At 39.8% G+C, this 22,059-nt stretch overlaps 1 protein-coding gene across 2 annotated transcripts in view; it reads right to left on the bottom strand.

Moving 5' to 3' along the window:
- The window catches only part of PTPRT (protein tyrosine phosphatase receptor type T), a 1,014,747-nt gene that overhangs the window by 244,920 nt on the left and 747,768 nt on the right, over nucleotides 1-22,059 (bottom strand). The gene's annotated exons all lie outside the window — the stretch shown is intronic.

The raw sequence follows: 22,059 nt of genomic DNA on the forward strand, positions 1-22,059 counted from the left end.
TGGCTTTACCACTCCCTTGCTCTGTCTGACATGCTGAGTGAGTCACTTTACCTCTAGAACTTGCATCTAAAACGGAAAAAGTCTGGCCAATGCAATAAGACACAAAACAGACGAGATACACATTTTAGAAAGGAAGGCAATTTATCATCATTTGTAGATAATATGACGGTGACCTAATATATCGAAGAGAATCAACTGAAAGGCCCCTAAAATTAATGAAAGAATTCAGTAAAGTGCTTTGATAGAAGATAGAGATAAATAAACTGTACAGCAAGAAACACGAGCTAGAAGATGTAATAAAAAGTCCTTTTAGAATAGAGTCCTTTAAAAACAGCTAAGGATCACACAAATAAGAAATGTACGGGATTGACATGGGAAGGAAAAATAAAGCTCTCTACTGAGTGAAATAAAAGATTATCTCCAGCCCCTGGCACAGGGCTTGGCAGAGCGGGAGACAAATAAAGGGGCAGAAATGCTCAAGTCCTGGACAAAAGCATCACACACTGTAGAGATGTCAGTTCTGGACAAATCGAGGTGTTTTTCTTTGGGGAAAAAGCAACCTGTAAAAAATATGAGGCTAGTTAGGTGACATTTAGGAGCCTTGAAGATGTGTATGACCCTAATTTGAAAATTCTAACAATTTCATTGGGAGGTGTTTGTTTTGTTTTTTGGCTTGTTTGCTTAAAATGAGAAATATAGTTAAGAACTTTTTTTAAACAAAGAAGGGTGAAAAACTACTACTGAATATTCAAGCATACAATGAAGTGAAAATAATTAAACCATGGGTACTGGAGTATGATTAAAAGAAAATGGGATAAACGCGTGTGTGCATGCACATGTGTATGAATTTACATACAGAAACAGAAGCAACACAAATCAAGGGAAAAGAAAAAATTATCAATAAATAGTGTTGGGAAAAAACTGCATAATAATGAGAAATAACGCCAAATTTAAGACCTCACCATGTACAATAAACCACATTATAGCCCACTGGTTCAAAATACAATGTACTTATTTAAAAATTTCAGGATGCCCTGGCAATCAAATGCAATGTCACAGGATCCTGCATTGGACTGTAAAAAGCCTTAAATGACAATTAATTGATATAATTGGGGGATTTGGAATATGAGCTATATATTAGATGCTAATATTATATCAATTCTAAGTTTCTTGAATATGATAATTGTATTGTGGCTATACAGAAGACTGACCTTTTTCTTAGGAGATACCTAGCAACCATTTGAGAGATAAGAAAATATGACAAAATGCTTACAACTGTTGAGTCTGGGGGAAGGATATATGGATACTTACTGTGCTACCCTTGCAATATCCTGTAGGTTTGAAATTCACAAAAAAAAGATCTTGAGTAGAAAAATCTTTTTAAAGCTTTAACAATAGAACGACTCACAAAAGATAAAGATGTGTCTATCGTAAATCTGAAATGTCTGAATACAAGAATAAAAAATAAAACAATAAATTAGAAAAGCTACTCCCAGAAAATATGACACAGACAGAAACAACACTTTAGTATTTGAGATATTTGATATGCAGGATAAAATAATGCCTCTATCTACAAAAAGGTATACACTATATTCTCTCTGCATAATGAGATAGTACCAGAAATTATTAAAGCAAAATTCTAAACAAATAAAAACTTCCAGCTGGGGAAAATAAGAACTTTCCTATTTAACTCTAATATCAAATAGGAAATCAAAACCACAATTTCACACTCTTTAGAAACTATTATGATGAGAACAATGATGTTTAATGCTTATGGGATAGGACCAAACCTGTTTTCAGAACCTGAAAAGCCTTTGTTATTAAACAAAAAAAGAATGACAATAAATTAATTAAGCATTCCATAAAAAGAAAATTAGAATAAACAACACTGGAGCCAGATGGCTTTTCCAATGATTTTTTTTCAATCTTTCAACAACTGATAATTCCCATGCTATATAAACAATTACATAAGACAGAAAAAGAGGGAAAGCATCTCAAATTATTGCAAATTATTCCTCTAATATATTATTAAACTGGTTCCCCATAAACTGTTCATTTAGCTCAGGTACACAAAATAGATTTAGTAATAAAAAAATCTAGGAAAGTAACACATAAATAAAACCAAGATGATCATGTGAATAGATGCCAAAAAGACGTGATAAAATTTAACATCCGTTTCTGATGTAAAAAAAGTCGCAAAGATAAATGGTGAAATACAGGTAATTTTTTATTACCTTGTTTTAAAAATATCTATTTTAAACCTACAACTAACATCACACATAGAAGAATTTCCTCGAGGGCTAATCTTTGAGGTTGGTGGTAATGCATAAAGGTCAACCATCAACATCATTTGGCAACATTGCCAGAAAGCTCTACAATGCAACCAAAGTATAAAACTAAAATAAAAGCTATCACAACTGGAAAGGGGGACATAAAACTATTATTATTCACAGATGATGTGATTATTAGACTGGTAAACCAAGATAATAGAATTTAATTGAAGAAATTCACAAGAGGTTTCAACAAATGGTATGGATAAGACACACACACACACACACACACACACACAGGGTTTTCCTAAATACCAGTAAAACCCAGTTAGCAAACATAATGGGGGGAAAATAGCTTAAAATATCACAAACAATATTAGGAAGAAACAATTTTAACAAAGTAGCTAGGATGTCATCTGTATGAAGGAATCTATGTAATTTTCCTGAGAAAGAGTCAGACTTGAACAGATACATTTGCCCTCTTTCAGGGTGCAAAAACTCAAGGTACTGTAACCATTTCAGATTAAGCAAGAGTCTTAATGCAGTTTAAGTCAATTCCATTGGAGATTATTTAAGGAACATGATACAGTGATTTTAAAATTCAGAGGGACACGTAAGTGGGTGAAAATAGCTAAGGACAGTTGGAACAACAAGAATCATTGGGAAGACTAGATATTAAAATGTTTTTTACACTGTAATTAAAATGGGTGGTACACACCGTGATCAACAGAGGCAGGTCTAACGGAGTAGTGAAGGCAAGCCAAGAATATAATGGGATGGGTACAAACACACACACAAGCACACACGTAAGCAACATCACAAGTCAGCAGTTCCACAAGGAATAATCAATCAAGAATGCCCAATAAATATCATTAATATGATGACTGCATCATGGTATGTGGCGAAAGTAGTATGCGACATTGTAAGACAGTATCACAATTATGTACAGCCTTATTCTTTAATTTGGTAAAGAAAAATGGAAAAAAAAATCCCACCCCAAATGTTAATATTTTACGATGAATAATAGAATAAAGGATGTTTTCTGCTTTATTTTTCCATAATTTCTATATAAGTACATATCATTTTTGTGTGAGTTTAACCTGTATTCAAAATAAAGTTATATTAACTACCTCAGTGTTGTGATGAAGATCAAAGATAATTAGGAACATGAAAGTACTCTAAAAATGATTATGTAATGTAATATGTTACAACTAGCCATAGTATCGTATTTTTAATTGATGGATGGATTTCTGTGCGTGGGTGATATGGCATAATCCATGCCTAATACACTTGTAGCCTGCTGAGTATGTTGACTTCTGAATATTTAGGAGATCTACCCCACCCCTACCAAACCTCAGAGTGTTATTTCCCAGCCAAGGTCATGTTGAAAAGTATCACTTCCATCAAGGATCCAGTAATGGATGAGGGAAAGTTTACTCAGTTTACAACGACCACTGACCAACAGCTCTATTAGCTAATATTAATAGCTCATTTAAACAATAACTTTAAGGGGCACCTGGGCGGCTCGGTTGGTTAAGTGTTCAACTCTTGATTTTGGCTCAGTTCATGATCTCAGGGTCATGAGACTGAGTCCTGCATCGGGCTCCATGCTCAGTGGGAAGTCTGCTTGAGTTTCTCTTCCTCTAACCCTCCCCGTACTCAGGCACTCTATCTCTCTCTTAAATAAGTCTTAAAAAAAAAAAAAAAAAAAAAACTTTAAAACTGTTTATGTAGACTTAAGTAATAAAGAGTGTTTAGAGCAAACAGTACCAATCAACAAGAAGCAGAATGCTGCAGGGCCTTGCTACTCAGTGGTCCATGAACCAGCAGCACCCTTATCTAGGAATGTGCTAGAAATGCAGAACCTTGGGCCCCATCCCATATCTACTGAATCAGAAACTGTGTTTTTTAAAAGGCTGCAGGTAATTCATCTATACCTTAAATTCTGAAAAGCAAGAAAGTGAAATAGAACCCTTTAGGGAACTGAAAATCTTCCTGTTTTGTTTTGTTTTTCTAATAAACACTTGGAAGCATTTTATGTCTCCCAGTGGAGAGCCAGGCTGTTTCCCTCACCCCAGGACTCCCAGCATTGTCTTCTTCTTCAGATATCCTGGGAAGCAGCCCCTTTACCCTCCTGCCAAGTTCTTAGCTGAAATGCCATTGTTCTTTTCTAAAGTCACCTTATATTGTAAGAAGAGCAAAGAAAAATAAAAAGTTGGACAAGGCTAGCTTCAACAGGGATCCAGGCTCCAAACTTCATGATTAAAACCCATAGTGATGCTTTTATAGAAGAAGATGCTACACTGGCTGTTTTTAAGATTGATCAATAGGGTGCCTTGGATGTCTCTACTTGCAACAAAGACATTTTGCTTACGGAAAGTGTCATAGGAAAATCCTCTGTGCACGTTTTTATAAGACTATCTGAAATCAATTATCCTCAAAAAGCTCTTCTAAGCTCTAAAAAGGTAAATGGAATGATTAATTAATCATTAAATTAATAATAACTGGTATATTAGTGCCAGTTAGGGCAAATAAATGCTATAGAAGAATTATTGCACCAATTAAAACATTTTTCCCATGGGGAAATATAACCCACTGATGAAATTATTTGTAGGAGGGCGGTGACCTGAAAATCACCTATGTGTAGGGAACTGTAGATGCTGGCTTTTGCTCCAACAAGAGAATCGCCTATGAATTTCAGGGCCCACTACACATCTCTGGATGTGGGGCTTGGAATTATGAACTTCCAACAAGCTCACCGAAGTTCTCTTATCTATACCAGATTTCAGAGACCCTCCTGCAGAAACCTTGCCCTGATTTTGTGACAGGAGTCAAAGGGATCCTTAGATACCATATAATCACTTAATCTAGCAGTTCTCAAAGTGTGATCTATGAAGCCCTGGGAGTCCCCAAGACCCTTCCTGTGATTCTACAACATCAAAATGATTTTAACAGTACACTAAGACTCTATTTGCCTTTTTCCCCCACACTGGGTTGATATTTGCACTCAGTGCAGACACGATGGTGGGTAAAATGGCTGTTACCTTAGCATAAATCAACGCAATGGTTTCCAACTGTGCTGTCATTGTATTCTTCCTGACTACGTAAAAACTCACTTTATAAAAACCCAAAATGCCAGTTTTACCTAAGAATGTCCTTGAAGAAGCAGTAAGAAGTGTTAATTCCAACCCTTGAGTGTAGGTCCTTTTTTTTTTTTTTTAAAGATTTATTTGTTGATTTTAGAGAGAGAGTGCACAGGTTGGGGAGAGAGATGGAGAGAGAGTCTTAAGCAGACTCCATGTCCTGCGTGGACCCTGACGTGGGGCTTGATCTCAAGACCCGGAGATAATGACCTGAGCCGAAATCAAGAGTCAGATGCTTAACTGACTGCACCACCCAGGCGCCCCACTTTTTTTTTTTTTTTTGAGTGCATGTCTTTTTAATGTTCATGTGACACAACGTGAAGTTTTTATAAATCATTTCTCCTGCTTACTGAAGTTCTATGTGTTCTTAAGGAAAAACATTTCTGTGCTCGAGTTGCATGGCAAAGTAGCCCCATTTTAAATGAAGCACCATTTTTTTTCCTTAAATGAGTGACTGACAAATTGTGGTTATTCACATTTGGATATTTGGCAAACATTTTCTCCAAAATAAATGAAATTTATCTGTCACTTAAGGAAAACTGACAGCATTTGTTCATAATTGAGCTTTCAAATGAAAATTAGAATTTGGAAATTGTTATCCATCACCGTGAACTTGACAGATTACCAATACTTTTAAACTTACTGATGAGATCAATGGTGATATTAGCAAATGTGATTATTTTGATATTGTGTAATGAGATGTGTCAACATTTGGAAGATTTTTATAATTCAGTGAGGTTTTTTCGAAGGACCAATCCATAATGTTACAAAATCAAGGAGAAAATACCAAATATAAAATATCCATTCAAAGTGCAACATAAACGGATATATTTTAATATAAGAGAATATGAAAACTTCATGGATCCAGTTTCATTCCAACTAAACTTGAGGAAACTCCCACTCTCTGAGTTTTGGTAAAATATCAAAGAATATCCATAATTACTTTAAAAGGTTATTGAACTATTCCCCCATTTTCCATTACATATCTGTGTGAGGCTGGATTTCCTTAACATATTTCAACCAAACCAATTCATGACAACAGATTTAAGTACAGAAACAGATGGGAGAATCTAATTATCTTCTATTAAGCCAGACATTAAAAGTATTTGTAAAAATGTGAATCAATGTGCCTCTTCTCCCTAATTTTATTGCTCTGGAAAATATAAATCTGTTATTTACATTAATATGTAATGATTTTATTACTATTTTTAAATGATCTATAATGTTCTTAAAATGTGGCTTTAATTTTTTTTTTTTTTTAAAGATTTTATTTATTTATTTGACAGAGATAGAGACAGCCAGCGAGAGAGGGAACACAAGCAGGGGGAGTGGGAGAGGAAGAAGCAGGCTCATAGCAGAGGAGCCTGATGTGGGGCTCGATCCCGGAACTCCAGGATCACGCCCTGAGCTGAAGGCAGACGCTTTAACCGCTGTGCCACCCAGGCGCCCCTGTGGCTTTAATTTCTAATACAGTAAATATCGACAGACAAAACTCACATGAACAAAAGCTATTTGGGACCTTCATTATTTTTTAATAATGTAAAGGGGTTTTAACTCCAAAAAGGTTGGGAATCTTTGAACTAATCATAAATTTTCAAAAAATTAAAAAAAAAAATAAGGAGGCTATCGGGATCCTCCTAAGTCAGTGTTTCTCAATGTTGGCACTATTGGTATTTTGGCTAAGTGATCTCAGTTGTGGAGGGCTGTCCTGTACATTGCAGGACTTTCAACAGGATCCTTGGTCTCTACTCACTAACTTGCTGCCAGCAGCATCCTCCACCCCCAAGTTGTAACAACCAAAAATATCTCCAGTCATTGTCTCTGGGGAACAAATTAACTCTGGTTAGAACCACTGCCATAGGTAAAAAGATGTAAAAAAGACAACTTACAAAAAGGAATGTCAATAGTATAAAAATACATGGGAAAAAATTATGTCTTGCATTAAGCCAAGAAATGCAAATCAAAATGATAATATGCTTCCATTTAAAACCCACTACATTATCAAAGTAAATGTAAATTATAACATGCCATCTCAGTGAGGTTGTGGTGAAATTGGTAGGATTATATAATTCCAGCAGCACTGTAAGTTGATTCATCAGAATGGGGAAATACTTTGGCAATGGATTTCAAGACTTATAAACACTTTCATGACCTAGGAGTTCAGAGAGCATAGATTTTACACTCTGCATTAAATTTGAATTTTGGCTTTGAAACTCAGCTGTGTGAACTTCCTTCAAATATTTAAAAATCTGAGGACAATAAATGATTATTGTGAGAACTGGATGAGATAATAATGTGAGTGAACTTCTAGTTAAAAGTAGAAGATTTAATGCACTCCATTTATCTCTCCTTTCTACTGAAATTCCACTAAAATGACACGAAAAGATAAAAAAGCATCTAAATCCAACAAGGAAAGAACAAACAGGAGAGGGTCCAGTTGAGAAGATTCAACAAAATTCTGGAAGACTAAAAATGGCCAGAGATGGATGTCTGGTGTGGGAAGATAAAGAAAACCAAACTGTAAAGAAATATAAATAAGAGGACTTCTCTTGCCATTGGATTTCAAACAAGACTCTGATCTTGGAGCAGAAAGGTATGGGGAATACGGAGGTGAAATGTGGGGCTGAAAGCAGGGGTGTTGATCAAAAGTCTGTAGATGAATCCATCAAATTCTTGAACATGGGCCTCTACCTGTCTACTCTCTATTCTCACCCCTTAGGCAGAAGAGAAGAAGTTCCATCTCTGGAGAAGCTGAATGTCTTCACTCCCCAAAACACGCCACTTCCGGTCAACTTCTACATCTTACTTTTATTTTTGTATTTTATCTTTTTTAGGTTTCTTCTACTTTTTAAATCATTGTTTATATACGCTTTCAATACAAAATTAAAATTGTATTATATATAGTTTTATATGTTTTTTCACTTAACATTATGTTGTGAACATTTCTTATTTACTCATTTAATCAGAAAGGAAAATAGCACTTCTTCCTTCTGCCTTTTCAACTGGGAGTTAGACAATCCTTTATTAATTTTGACAGGTTTTCAAAGGAAAAAGAAACACTAGCTCAAAAAGATATCTGCACACCCATGTTCATGGCATTATTTACAGTAGCGAAGACATGGAAACAAGCTTAGTGGCCATCAATGATGAATGGATAAAGAAACTGTGGTCTATACATACAATGGGATATTATTCAGCCACAAAAAATGAGGAAATCCTACTATTTATGACTAATTGGGTGGGCCTTGAAGGCACTATGCTCAATGAAATAACTCAGACAAAGAAAGACAAATACTATATGATCTCACTTATATGTGGAAACCAATAAAAAACAAAGAGACACCGAACTCATAGAAAAAGAGATCAGACGTGTGGTTACCAGAGGCAGGGGGGTAAGGAGGAGGGGTATTTGGAGAAAGGTGGTCAAAAGGCATAAACTTGCAGGGATGTAACGGACAGCATGAAGACCACAGCTAACACTCCTGTGTGACATATATTAAAGTTATAAAGAGAGTAGATCTCATCACAAGGAGAATTTATTCTTTTTATTGTATCTATGAGAAGATGGATGTTTGCTGATCCTATAGTTGTGATCATTTCACAACGGATGTAAACCAAACCATGAAGCTGTACACCTTAAACTTACATAGTGATAAATGTCAATTATTTCTCAATAAAACTGGAGAAAAGAAAAAAAAATTGACAGGTTTCCCAATTAACAGCCAAAGTTTTTCAAAGTGTAACATTCCAACTTTTCTTACCAAAAAAAAAAAAAAAAAGAAAAGAAAGAAAAAATACCCTGAAAATTAATTGGCCTCAACACGTGTAAATTAAATGTTACACTGTAAAACAAAAAGTATCCTAAATATTATAAATAACTACTTTTTATGTTTATCAGAATTTTACCTCAGATCCTGTAATATTGTGAGATGTCTGAATTTCTAAAGAAAATTAAATTTTGGACATTTCACTTCAGAAAAAACATGGAAGAGGCTTTGAGAACAGAAGAATAAAACTGAAGGCTACTGGGAGCTATTATGAGAAAGCAAAAGGCAAACACACATTGATATAACTAATAATGTGTCACTTAATTTTCTATCGTTATTGCAAGAAATTGCAGTATCTCAAGCAGATTATAGACAGGGTGACCATATTTCCCAGCTGTCCCACAAGGGTCCAGGTTAATGCTTACAGTCCTGTAGTATTTATTCGACCCCCATCATTCTCAAAGTGTTCCAATTTGGATATCAATTATATGGTCACTGGAGTAACGCATTCACAAGAAAAGTCTCCTGACACAGATACCTAGTTGTACACAATCTAAGAGGTGTGCACAGCAGGATGCCATGTGCACGGCCTGTCTTTGCCCTTATCATAGGTAGCACATGTTGTTGGAATTACTTTTTTATTGTGGTATCATCAACATATAACATATTAGTTTCAGGTGTGTAAGACAATGATTTGGTATTTGTATACACTGCAAAATGATCATCACAATAAGTCTAGTTACCATCCATCACTATACAAAGCTATACATTTTTTTCCCCCTTGTGATGGGAATTTTTATGATTTGCTCTCTTGGTAACTTGCAAGTGTGCACTACAATATTATTGACTGTGGTCACCATGTTGTACATTACATCTCCACGACTTTTTTATTTTATAATCAGAGGTCTGTATCTCTTGGCCCTCTTCACTCGCTTTGTCTCCCTTCCCTCAAGTAACCATTGTTCTGTTCTCTGCATCTATGAGTTTGGTCTATACAATATTTGCCTTTCTCTGTCTGACTTATTTCACTTACCATAATTCCCTCAAGATCCATCCTTGATGCCAGTGGCCAGATTTCATTCTTTTTCATGGCCAAGTAGTAGTCTCTTGCATACATATACCGCATCTTTATCCATTCCTCCATTGATGAATGCTTAGGTCGTTTCCAAATCTTAGCTTTGTAAATAATGCTGCAATGAACATACGGGTGCATATATCTTTTTAAATTAGTGTTTTTATTTTCTTTGGATAAACAGAATTGCTAAAGCATATGGCAGTTCTATTTTTAATTTTTGGAGGAATACTCATACTGTTTTCTAAAAGTAACTGCATCAATTTACATTCCCACCAACAGTGCACAAGGGTCTCTTTTTCTCCATATCTTTGCCAATACTTGTTATTTCTTGTCTTTTCTGATAATAGCCATTTTAACAGGTATGAGGTAGTATCTCATTATGGTTTTGATTTGCATTTTCCTGATGATTAGATGTTGAGCATCTTTTCATGTGCCCATTGGCCATCTGTGTGTCTTCTTTGGAACAATTTCTACTCAGGTCTTCTGCCCACTTCTTAATCTTCGCTATTGATTTGTAGGAGTTCTTCATGTATTTTGGATATTAACCCCCTATTGGATATATGATTTACAAATATTTCCCCCTATTCAGTAGCAGGCTTTTTCATTTCATTGATGGTTTCCTTTGTTATGCAAAAGCTTTTTAGTTTGATGTAGTCCCACTTGTTTATTTTGGCCTTTATTGCCTTTGCTTTTAGAGTCAAAACGCTCAACATCACTAGCCACCAAGGAAATACAAATCGAAACCACAATGAGGTATCACATTACACCTGTTAGAATGGCAAAAACTAATAAAACAGGAAACAATAAATGCTGGGGAGGATGTGGAGAAAGGGGAACTCTCTTACACTGTTGGTGGGAATGCAGGCTGGTACAGCCACTCTGGAAAATAGTACTGAGGTTCTTCAAGATGTTAAAATAGAGCTACCCTACGACCCAGCAATTGCACTACTAGGTATTTACCCCAAAGATACAGATGTACTGAAAAGAGGGGGCACATGCACCCCAATGTTCATAGCAGCAATGTCCACAATAGCTAAACTGTGGAAGACACTGAGAGGCCCTTCAACAGACAAATGGATAAAGAAGATGTGGTTCATATATACAATGGAATATTACTCAGCCATCAGAAAGGATGAATACCCACCATTTGCATCAACATGGATGGAACTGTAGGGGATTATGCTAAGTGAAATAAATCAAGCAGAGAAAGACAATTATCATATGGTTTCACTCATATGTGGAACATAAGGAATAGCACGGAGGACCATGGGGAAGGGAGGGAAAACTGAAGGGGAGAAATCAGAGAGAAAGACGAACCATGAGAGAGTATGCACTCTGGGAAACAAACTGAGGATTTCAGAGGGGAGGGGGGTGAAGGGATGGGGTAGCCGGGTGATGGGTATTGAGGAGGGCACGTGTTGTGATAAGCACTCAGTGTTCTACTCAACTAATGAATCATTAAACACTACATCAAAAACTAATGATGTACTGTACAGTGGTGAACTGAACATAATAAAAAAAAAAGTCCTAATGAAGAGCAATTTCAAGAAGCTTGTCACCTATGTTTTCTTCTAGGAGTTTTATGGCTTTAGGTCTTATAGTCAAGTCTTTAGTCAATTTTGAGTTAGCTTTTGTGTGTAGTGTAAGATAGCCATCTAGTGCCATTTGTTTGCATGTGGCTGTCCAGTTTTCCCAATACCATTTATTCAAGACACTGTCCTTTCCCCATGGTATATTCCTGCCTCCTTTGTCATAAATTAAGTGAACATATAATTATGGGTTTATTTCTGGGATCTCTGTTCTGTTCCATTGATCTATGTGTCTGTTCTTATGCCAATACCTGACTGTTTGGATTATTATAGCTTTGTAATATGCTTTAAAACCAGGGAGTGTGATGCCTCCAGCTTTTTCTTTCTCAAGACTGCTTTAGCTATTCAGAATCTGTTATGGTACCATACAAATTTTTGGATTTTTTTTTCTATTTCTCTGAAAAATGTCATTGGAATTTTGATAGGGATTGCACTTAATCTGTGGGATGTTTTGGATAGTATGGACATTTTAACAATGTTAATTCTTCCAACCATGTGCATGGAATATCTTTCCATTTCTTTGTGTCTTCTTCAATTTCTTCCATCAATGTCATCATTTTTCAGCATACAGGCTTTTCACCTCCTTGGCTGAATTTATTCCTACGTATTTTATGCTTTTTGATGCAAATGCAAATGGAATTGTTTTCTTAATTTCTCTTTATGATTACAATACCTTACTTTTAAATACGGACTACAAGTCTCATTGGTTAGGTGAGAAATGCACCAATATAAAAGTAAGTAGTCAATTCAAATGGCAAAAAATGATTCCAGAGGAAATGGAGACAATACAGCAGTCAGCAAAGCCTCTCTCTCTCTCCCCAATCAAAATAATATCCTCAGAAAAGTTTGACAAATGATTTTTTCTATAAACAAGAAGTGATGATATGAGGAAAATTAATTCAGAGAACCATAAATAGCTCTTAAAAGAAAAAATTGGAATTGCTCCAAATTTAAACAATTGCTATACAAGTGTTATTTTTCTAGAAAATAGAATGAAAAGACAAAAAAAAAAAAGAGAGAGCAAGAGAGATAAAAAAATGAAAGAAAAAAGAATATTTTAGAATAAATCTGAAATGATAGAGCTCTGTGAGAGGAAAAACTTATGAATAGCATAATGAAGATATTGCTTGAATAAAATAGAATAATTAGGATGAATTAAAAAAGAAAAAACAACTATACAAGACAGAAAGAGTAACGACAGGTAGTAAAGCATATTGGTTCAGTGTTCAGACTGTGGAGCCAGATAATTAGGTTCAAATCCCAGAGCAGCAATACACAAGTTGCATGAACTTGGGCAAGTTACCTAATCTCTCAGGGCTTCACTTTGCACATCTTAAAATAGGGGTCATGCTATTCTTACCTTAAAGGGTTTGGATGAGAATTAACTGAGTTAATATATGTAAAGAACTGAAAATAGTATCTAGTACATAGTAAGCTTTGAGTTAATTATACAATACTATAACAAAAATAGTATATACCACTTGGCACTCAAGTGCCCTGCTTTTACAGAATTATAAAATTAGCCATTGTGTATTTATTTAACTAAAAATTGTGGTATAACTACATTGGGAAGCTGGAAGGGAAGTACTAGTTTATTTAAAACAGCCAAATTCTCATCTATAATAACAGGAAGTAAATAGATAATATCTATAATCAATGATTTTAAAACAGTACATTATGGAGTGACAATGCCAATTCCCAGAAGAAATAAAAGAATTACAATGCAGTTGCCTTTGGGGCACAGGAGTGGGGCCTGAAAAGGTGGGGGAGGGAATGGTCTTTGACTATCTGATGTCCTAACTGTGTACACTTGTTACTTTGAGATTCTTGTTAATTAAAGAATGAAAAAGGTTAATATATATGAATTGGCTGTCAGTGTCTGGCATAGAAGAGTAGGCATTCAATACATTTTAGTTAGATTTTATTCATTTCAGTAATTCCACTCCTGGGAATTTTTCCTATTTAAAGATACAATATCAAGAGAAAAACATGAATGTTTATTTCTGGGTTATTTATAACAACAAGTAACTGGAAATAACCCAAATTTTCAACCATATAGGAATGTCTAAGTATTATGCAAAAATTTGGTTGAATGCTATAGGCCAAGAACTTAAGTTTATTGTTTCAGATGTCTATGTACTGGCTAAAAGCTACCCCACACAAATACACACACACACACACACACACACACACACACACACACACACACACACAGAGATTGAGAGATCGAGAGAGAGAGAGAGAGATCAAGAGAGAGCGTGCGAGGACCCTGATGTGTTTACTGGGAAACATAAACCTGAGAAAACCAAGATGCCTGACCAGAGGAGATGGAGACATGGTGCATCTTAGAGCAGCTCCCTCTGCCCCTAAAGTCTCTAATGGGGAGCTTACAGCTTGGGTCACTATGGAAGGGGAATTTCTTCCAAAAATTCCTTTTTGAGCTCTGGTCTTTTATGCTTAGAATTCACATCACTATTCAGGAAGGATGCACACTTTCAATCTATGCCATTAATAGCAATTACTATAGGCACATAGGAGCCTCTCCCTTGTCCTACAGTCAGACTCAGCATTAGCAAAGTCATGACTCGCCTGGAATTCATTCTCAGTAGTGGCTCAGCCTCCAGCTTCACAAAGCTCAGAAAACCCATTTATCAGCAAAGTATTGATGAAATGAGGTGACAACAATGAAAAAAAAATGGACAACATAGTGCATCTGAGTCTCCATCTGACCCTACAGACAAGGTCTACAGCTCTCAAAGGTGCCATGAACTGGACAAGCCAGCTTCTATGGATTTTCGTTTTCTCACCTGAGAAATGGGATACATTTTCCCCACTTCAGTGTGATGTTAGGAGTATAAAATGCAATGATGCTTGGGAAGTCGCTAATGATGGGTCCTGATCCAGAGTAGGAGGAGTTCAACAAAGCTCCACTAGATGTGAATTTGGCAGTCCGTGACTCACTCCCTAGAACTGTGCTTCTCAAAGTTTAGCATGCATCAGGACCCCTTGCAGACCTTGTTAAAACCCAGATGGCTAAGCTCTACCCCCGAGTTCCTGATTCAGTAGGTCAGGGGGTAGGGCCCAAACATCTGCATTTCTAACAGATTCCCAGATCATACTGCTGGTCCAGGACGTAGGCACAAAAATTACCAAAACCAACCGGGGTAAAGGTTGAGACTTTGAAGGGAGAAGAGAAAGGCAGGTGGAGAACGTCTTCTAAGGGCTCCTCATCTGTCCTTTGTCCTGATGCCCACCAGGCAGAATCTTGACTTGGCATCTTTACCAGTTCCGCCTCCTTCCCAAGCTCCCTTCCAAGGTTCTCCCACCAAATCAAACCTCCCCTGTCAACTTCCTGCACTGAAAGATGACAACCCGATCCCATCTGCCTGCATCCTACGTGCTGATGCAAGAGGCCACCTTTTTAGGTTCCAAGAAATTATGCATTCGTTATGGAGGAAATTAACACCTCAAAGCAAACTATAATTAGGAATTCTTCAATTCAGTTTATGCTTTTTCAATTAGGCACTCTATAATTTTAATCATGGGAGCATTAACATGTTTCTGTAATTTATATACCTGTGGTATAATTAAGCCTGGGAAACACATTGCTTTCAACCTGAATAGAAGGGATTGTTTCCCTTCACACTTGCAGTATTACAGGTCCCTAATGGAGAGACGATGCCAGTTTCAAAGGAGCCATTTCTGAGTTGCAGAGGCCAATGAGAGAACTCGTGGTTTGGAAATGTGAAGGCAGTCGTGGACCATGTGATGCCTTTGAACATCTGGCTCGTGTGTAGACATCTGCATCCTCGAGCTTCAACTCCTATTGTGACTTTCAAAACATTCCCGCCATTGGAAACTGCTTTGGACAACTATTCTTGGAAACTCATTTCAATTAAGCAGGAACAGGGTGTCCTGGCAGGGGAGACGTTATCTGAGAGCCGTGGGAAGCAGATGGCTTGGAATGGAAGAAACTGAACAATAGGCTAAAACTTAGCCTGGAGTGGGACCAAACTCCTTTTTGTATATTGATTCCTCTTCCCACTTCTCTAATTCCTCTCCTCTCTCATAATTTCTGCTCTGCCTTTTAGCTACAAAGCAGGGCCCGGATTCCGTGTGCAAGGTAGTTCTCCTGGGATTCTGAGCAGTTCTGCAAATTCAAGGAATTCAGACGCACACGGAAAGTTTTTGTGCTTATTCAGACTGAACCTCTGAACTTTCTGAAGGTTAAAAACCTTCATTTTTCCCCCCCTCCTCTTCCTGCTCTCCCCACAATAGCAAATTCAGATTTGCTGACTGCAATAAAAGGAAAAAGAACATAATCAAAACTGGCCCGGGGGGACAATGCATACAGATTCCAACCCAGCTGAGTGACGCACCCGTACTGCTACAGCATTTTGGCACTCGATATATTTTGTCTGATCTAAGAAAATACGGAAGTTGGAAATGGATGGTTCTGCCAGGCTGCTCTAGCCTTCCACGAAAGAATACAGATTTGTTCCGACCCTGACACTCCATCTCACCAAACATCCGTCTCCTACCAAACCCCACACCTGCACGGAAGTGTGTATTCAGCTGTGCTATCAGCAGGTAACAACACCCCATGAATTACTTCACACGCCAGTCATTGTCATCGTTGCAGGAAAACAGGGGTGTGTTTCTGGCCCCCATATGGACCTTACTTAGTGAAGTAAGCCGGCAGAGATCCTAGTTCGGCTCTTATGAGCTAAAATGGATTATCTTCATGCTGAAACACACACCAAAAGAGACCCAAGTTCTAAAAGCTATAAAGCCAACAGGGGTAACTCCATGCTAAAATGCAGAACTACTTCCCCACGTCACGAGAACAAGCAAGTATCAGCACCAGAGAAGAGAATACGTGGTGCCCTGTATCGGCTCCTTTCTCCACACAGGAGTCCACCTTGTAAACTAGCCCAGCGGTGAAGCTGATGTGCGAGACTGGCATGATCACCCCCCGGGGGCTTCTGCACATACAGATCCTCAGGTCCGGTCCTATGAGCCCCACGGATGGGGAAAACCTACATATTTCCTAGCTCTCTAGGTGATTCTAATAGCCACTGGGATTTGATAACCCTGGGGTGAAACGATTTCCCAGATGCTACCCCAGTGAGGGGGATGAGTGGAGTCTGGGAAGCCTTGTTCGGGAGGTCAGGGTCTGACCAGCAAGTCTGCCCAGTCATAGGTCCCACTTGAGCTTTTGAGACATTTTAGGCCTGAGTCTAAGCCCCCATTGATAGTCCCTGTGAAATGCTTACATGAATAGTCCCTTTGAAACCATACGTGGGCCTTGACCGCTTTTTAGCAGCCCTCTGAGAGTCTAGAGCAATTCAGTGAAATAGAATTTTCTGTGTTGATGGGAATGCTGTTCAATATGGTAGCCAATAGCCACACGTGGCTACCGTACTTGAAATGTGGATGGTTTCATCAATGAATGGAAGTTTTAATTTCATTTCATTCTAATTAATTTACATTTAAATAGCTCCCATGTAGCTGTGGCTTCAGTATTAGACAGTATAGGTCTTAAGTCTTACCCCTGAATCCTTCTTGTGTTACTGGAGCTGCTACCCCTGCCCTGACTATGAATACTTATTTTATACATTTATAATCTTTAGAAATTGCTTAGTGAGCCTACACTCAAGTGGAAATGCACCAGTGAAACAGCAAACCGTAAACAGTTGCAGCCCGGCAAGAAAAGGATGGACTACATTGTGAAAGGGGGTAAGTACAAATTTCTTCTGCCTCATAGCTAAGACTCTAACCTTTAAGTTGTTCCTCACCCACCAAAAAGCCAGGACTTTCAAGATCACCTCTCTCACTGCCACCGAGAGGAGGCAACTCTCTGAGCAGCCGCAGGCAGCTGGAGCGAGCCTTGTGCAGAATGCTTTTTGGATGAGAGCAAACCTCCTTGGATTCTAACATGGCACAGATCCCTGCACTAGCTCAGAAGAACATCAATAGATCAGGCTACAGAGATGCACTTGATGGAGACTGACTTGAAAGTCTGACCTTTGGGCAGCTGCAGACAGAGAGACTGAGAACCATGCGTTATCAGCTGTGCAAGATCTGACACAAAGCAGTGATGCAAACTGTCACGGGGCCCAGAACACTGTGAGAAATAGAAGTCAGCAGAAAAAAAGTTGGAACAAAAATGAGACCTGGGAGAAGGCACCTTGCAGAATCACTGTTGCCCCTGCAAAGGGTTTCACCACTTCCCCAGCATTGGGAGGATTTGAGTTACAAAAATTACATCTACTAAGACAGCCTGCCCATCCTTAGTCTAGCCTCTTTGGTCCTTGAAATATTTGGCTTCAGTGACCTTCACCTTGAATCCACTACCATCCATCTACTACCACTGCCAACACAGAGACACCCGGAGCCGTATTAAACCATTGCAGGGCTCCATTACTAAAACCTCATCCTTGATCATTTTACTCTCTGAATGCCACTTCCTGTCTGTCCAGCCTCTCCTGGCCTTGTACCTTCTGCACAGATTCCTCAACAGCATTGGGGCCACTTGGCCCCCAAAATCTGTTATCTGCACGTCTACCTCCATGGGCTTTCAAGATCGAGTCGGGACCATATGGCCCATTTTTAAGCACTTCTGATGACATTATCATCTTCCTTTTCCCATGGACCTGAATCAAGGTAGGTGTCTTTCTTCTTTTCTATGGTAAGAGCTGCTGGGAGCTCTTAGAGAAAACGGAACTACAAAACTTCAACCATCTCCTATTTAAAAAACCATTCTTTCTCTGGCTTTCATGTTTTAACTCTGCCCTGGTGTTTCTTCTACCTCTCTGGCCAGCCCTTCTCCATCTCCTGCACGGTTCCTTGATGGAACTTCACAGAGCTGTCCTGTTCTTCAGCTCTTCTCATGGATACTCTGCCTGGATAAGGTCATCAGCTCCTCCCATGCTTCAAATACCACTTGAATGTTAATGATTTTCCAATCTAAAACCCCTGCTCTCATGCTTCTCTAGCCCTCCAACCTTCTGGAATTTAAATAGTCCCAATGGTAGGAGGTGAACATGACAACCACACTCTCTTCTCCCTCATGCCAATGACAGTCTGTTTCCATCTCTCCAGATGGCAGACGGTCCAAAATAGAACACTCTTTCGTTCTTCATGTTCCAGCAACTGCTCCTCCTGCTCCATTTAAAATATTCTTTCTGAAACACCTGTTTTTCCTCCTTGGTTTGAGCCTAAGGAATAAAATCCAGAATCCATCAACGCCGGAACCAATTCTTGGTAAGTTGGGTTGTTTGGGGGCCGATAAAAGGAAACCTACAATATAATTAGGGTGAGCTGAAGTGCATGTGAACCCACCTACATTATCTGGGGTCCACCCTTCCTCCCTTTTGTTTTCCTGCATGGTCTTTAGGATTGTGGCTTTGTGCCACACTCACCTACTTGACCCTGTCTCTTTGGTTAGTTTTAATGGTGGTGACATGTCCCTTTAAACATAGTTACGTGTGCCCTTAGTCGCCATATTTAGAGTATGGGACAGCCCCATCGGGAACAGCCCTGTGGTAGTATTTATCCCACTATGTCTTATTTCTGGTTGTCTCTTTTTGTATCTGGCTCCTCCTCTTCCCCAGTCTGGTGTGATGAAATCCCGGCATGTGGATAGACTTGGCGACAAACAGTATTACTTTCAGGGCTAAATCTTCTTGCAGTCTATGCCCATCCCTCCACCAAAGTGGGACACGTAGCACTCCTTGTCTTCGGCCCCAGCAAAGAAGGCCTGGAGAGCTGGGAAACAAAGTGAAATAAATGATGTTTCGAGAAAGAGTATCTAAGTACAATTGCCATTTCCCATCTCTCCCAGTGTGGACGGGGACTCAGGAACCCCTCAGGCTGCCCCATGCTAATAAATCCTCGAAAATGTTGATTTCTCCTTCCTAATTGGACACCATCATGTACTCATATCTGAGAATCAGATGGTAATGATGCCAGTTTTGCTCACTGCAGCTCCGAGGGACCAGCAGAAGCCTTCTGTGATTGTTTTATGTGCTCCCCATCTGGGCTCCACGGTTATTAAAGGAATCCTGGAAAAAATCTGGCAATTTTTCCTCTTCCCTCCAACGTAGTGTCTTCTTTCTTTTGGAGTTGACTGGATCTCCAATTTGTACTGCAGCTCGTCACTGTGCATTTCAAAGTCGTAGTCTTAACTACCTGCCCCTGTCAAATGCAAACGGCTCAGGGGTTTCTCATCAGGGAGTAAAGAGAACTTTCAGGGGATATTAGAGACCACCCACCAAATTCCTCTGTCTCTGAGTACTCACACTGTCATACTCCTGGACCTCCATGCTGGAGCTGCCCCACCGTGTAGTTGGCCTGAAGCATCCCATGGAAGCAGGTCACAAGTCCTAGCTGACTTTGGAGGAGGTCCCTTGGAGGTCCCCAGCACTTGCCTGGACCACACATCAAATCCCAGCCCTATTCCTGCCCAGCTGGTTCCTAATCCATTAGGTACCCAGTCCACGTTCACTACCACGGGTCTCTCCTGGATAATGTGTCCTCGCAGACTCTTCCTGCCCTCGGTGTTCCTTGGCTCAGAGAATGGCACCATCCTCCATCCCACTAATAAGCCAGAGCCTGGGAGTCACCCAGGACGGTGTCTTTTCCTTCCCATCCAACTGCCCACCCCATAGAGAAGCCATCACCAAAGCTGCCGCCCATTCTCCCTGCTCAAGGCCCTCTCTCCATCGCCACAACTGCTCAGCCTTGGATGGCCGTCCCTTCTCATCTGGAGAGCAACGTCTTCCAGCCCTTTCCCATCCAGCCTCATCAGGTGCCACTCACCCTCACATTTCTGCCCACTGCTGTCCTCCTGGCCTCCTTTTAGCTTTTCTAATCTCATCTCCTGACTCTCCAGCCTGGTGTGATCCCCTCTTAGGTGAAACAGTGAGACACAGAAGGAAGAAAAACCAGTAAGGTGTGCATTGTCGAGCTGGCTCCCCTTGCAGGCAACCCGGGCTCAATCCTAACGGAGATGTGTGAGGACCCACATGACATGCACGTTGAACTGGCCCATCCAGAGGACAGGAGGCTGGGCATGCCTGGACTTCTGTCTGCTGTTGACATTCAATTCCGTGTGTTTCTGAGCTGTGTCGGCCTGCTCACACTAACAGAGGTCCGTAGGGCTTTGGAACAAGCCCTGAAGCCAAGAAGAAGAGAGGGAGGGTAGCTGGTGCTGGGGGAGGGTGGCTGGTGCTGGGGGTCCTGTCCCTCTGCATGGAACTGGCCAGCTCAGCCGCAGCTGAAATTGGAGGTGAGGTGGCCCCAGCCCAGTGAGAATCGGCTGCAAGTGCCAACATTCTGTGCCGTCAGTTAGCGTCTGTGGCAGCATTTGCACAGAGCTCTCTCTGCCATTAGGATGTCTGCATGTGGGCCTGCTTGCTCATTTCTGGATCTCCGGTGCTCAGCCCAATGTCTGGCACATGGCTGTTGGCTCTAATTCAAATGAGGTATTTACTGACTTAATGAATTGTGAAGGGAAAAACCTGACTCCTCTCCTGGGATCTGGTCTCGCCTCTCCCGCTTGGTTTTGATTTCAGGTCTCCAGTCTGGTCCCCCGTATTTATAAGGTCTCACTGAAGGAAGCTCATGTGGGGCCCCAGGCCCCTTCCTGAGGATGCTTTGGACCTGCTTTCCTTTGATTTCACAATGTATGATGGCCTCTCCTCCAAGTCGAGGGCACTGCTCTTAGCCCTTGATTTGCTGGCATTTCGGCAGTGGAGATGCCCCAGCCCCGTCTGCTTGATTTCGTGTTTCTGAAACGTGCTGAAATCTGAGGATGTGTCTGGAAGGAATGTTGTTTTGAGGATTTGGGGACACTCCCGGAGATCACTGCACATTCCCTGATGTGTCACACCCTCACCAGCGCCCTGCACGCAGATCTTCACGGTGTCCGAGCAGCAAACAGCAAACAGGCATCTGCTTACAGCAGGCCTCAGAGAAGCACCTTGCCCGAGGCTACTAGGGCAGGCAGCCACTCTCCATCAAGAGCTGGGCCACCTCCAGGAGCAAGTTGAACAAGGACCGGTTGCGCTTTACACGCTTTACCTTATTGGACCTTTAAACAATCTGTGACATGGGTATTCCCATGTTCCCAACAAGCAGCTTTAAGGTTAGAGAAATGAAGTAATTGGCCCAAGGCCACTCAGTGAGTCAACTCTGTAAGGCTGGATCTGA

Source organism: Ursus maritimus, unplaced genomic scaffold, assembly GCF_017311325.1.
Source record: "Ursus maritimus isolate PB19 unplaced genomic scaffold, ASM1731132v1 scaffold_22, whole genome shotgun sequence".
Classification (NCBI taxonomy): Eukaryota; Metazoa; Chordata; class Mammalia; order Carnivora; family Ursidae; genus Ursus; species Ursus maritimus.